The sequence below is a fragment of the Aplysia californica genome, unplaced genomic scaffold (genome assembly GCF_000002075.1).
Source record: "Aplysia californica isolate F4 #8 unplaced genomic scaffold, AplCal3.0 scaffold00051, whole genome shotgun sequence".
NCBI classification, from domain to species: domain Eukaryota; kingdom Metazoa; phylum Mollusca; class Gastropoda; order Aplysiida; family Aplysiidae; genus Aplysia; species Aplysia californica.
This window is the reverse complement of record NW_004797321.1, coordinates 1,331,892-1,333,829: the sequence shown is the minus strand read 5'-3', so window position 1 is coordinate 1,333,829 and position 1,938 is coordinate 1,331,892.

Genomic DNA, 1,938 nt, shown 5'->3' with positions numbered 1-1,938 from the left:
CCCCCCCTTCCCCCTACAAACATTCTTTATCGCCTTTCTTGCCTTAGAATCCAGTCAGTGTGCGTTAACGATGATGTAAAAGACTTCAGGCTTCATGTATTCTCAACACAGATAAAGTAAAGCAAAGTTTTTCCCCATCCGATCCGGACATTGGGATTTCCTTGTTAGTGAGACAACGTCCTGGGCCTTCGGCAGATTGTGATAGGGTGGCCAGTTCCTTTCCACGCCGTTTTTACTTCACCAACTCAAAGTCAGGTACCCATTACTGCTGGGTGGGCAGGAGGGGGCGAAAAAATCCGTGTCCGAACCGAGGCCCGAACCCGGACTTTCCGCTTCGGAGACGAGCGCACTAACCGCTCCGCCACGGCACCCTCAACACAGATAATCTACCAAAACCTTCCCAAAACAAGGAAGCTGACGCCTCTGTCAGCAGGGAGCCTATTGAGAAATACGAGGTCGGAGAGGGCTTACTCATTGCGATTCGAACTCTTACCTTCAGCATGCAGCGTTGAAAAGTCTAACCATGACTCCACACATACCAGTTTGATCACATCCTCTTGTAATCCATTCTCACTGTTCTTCCCAAAGTCTCCTAGTCCTCAAAGTCTGTTTGACCAAATCTTTTAATGCTCTGCCTTGGAAATGACAACTGGCGTATCCAGTAGGTCTAAAACGCTGATATGCTGTTGGTGTCATGCCTATACTGTTATGCATACTGTTATGCTATTCATGAGATGAGACTTCCAAATTTAACAACAACAAAGACGACGACGGCAACAACAACAACAACAACTACTACTACTATAGCAACAACAACAACTACTACTACTACTACTACTATAGCAACAACAAAAGAAATACAGTGACATTCTTCCACAGCTAAGTTTACCCTCCAAGTACTTAACAAAGTATCACCCAGAGACAGAGAAACTCATCAACAGATACAGGGACGTGACTTTACCCTTTCCGGGGTGGCAGAGGTCAGTGAGAAATACTGGGATTACACGTTGTTGTCGTCGTCTTCGTTGTTGTTGTTGTTGTCGTAGTTGTTGTTGTTATTGTTGTTGTTGTTGTTATCGTTCCTGCTGCGGCTGGCCCCCCCCCCCCCCCCCCCTATCCAAGGTGGGGGAAGCGTTATTATTGCTGTTACTGTAGTTGTTATTAGTTCTGTTCTATACGTTCTTGCTCTGAGCGTCTAGGTTCTGCTCTTTTTTCTGTTGTGTCACAAAGTTACTGTTGTTATTGTTGTGTGTTTTCTATTACTGCTGTTTAGTACTGGTCTATTCTTGCAATGATTCTTCCTCTATTTAAAAAATAAATGACTAAAGTTTAAAAAAGAGGAATTGGCTTTTCCCGCGTCAGGAGCTTGGAAAGTGATTGTCCGAATATAAGATTATTTGAAGTTTTTAAAAGTGATATGCTATCATTGTGGGTGTTGTTTACTGTGGAAACGGTTTGCAGAATTAACAATCAAGGGTGGGAGTGGGGGTGGAGGGGGAGAAATGGACTGGTGTTACTTGTTTAAAGGAAACTCAAAGAGAAGGTTGTAGTAGACGTCGTTGCTCTGCATGATCCATTAGCAAGAAATTACACAGTTGCAAATACCTGAAGTTTGACATAGTGTTTGACTTTCGTTGTGAAATGTACCAACAATAACAGATTCAGGGCCTTAAATCACCGGTAGTTGTGCGTCATTTTGGAGGGAACAGAATCAGCATAGATATAAGAATGTGCTCTTTCCACTTCACCAAAGTACGTTGCTTCAGCAGATTAAACGTCTTGAAGCGGTTTTTCAAGTTGAGAGCAGTAGTAAAATCCTTCATGGAGAACGATGTGATGACTGTTCAGTGCTAAGTTATCTAAAAGGCTCTTGGACTTAACTTTTCTTCTCTCTCTCTCTCTCTCTCTCTCTCTCTCTCTCTCTCTCTCTCTCTCTCT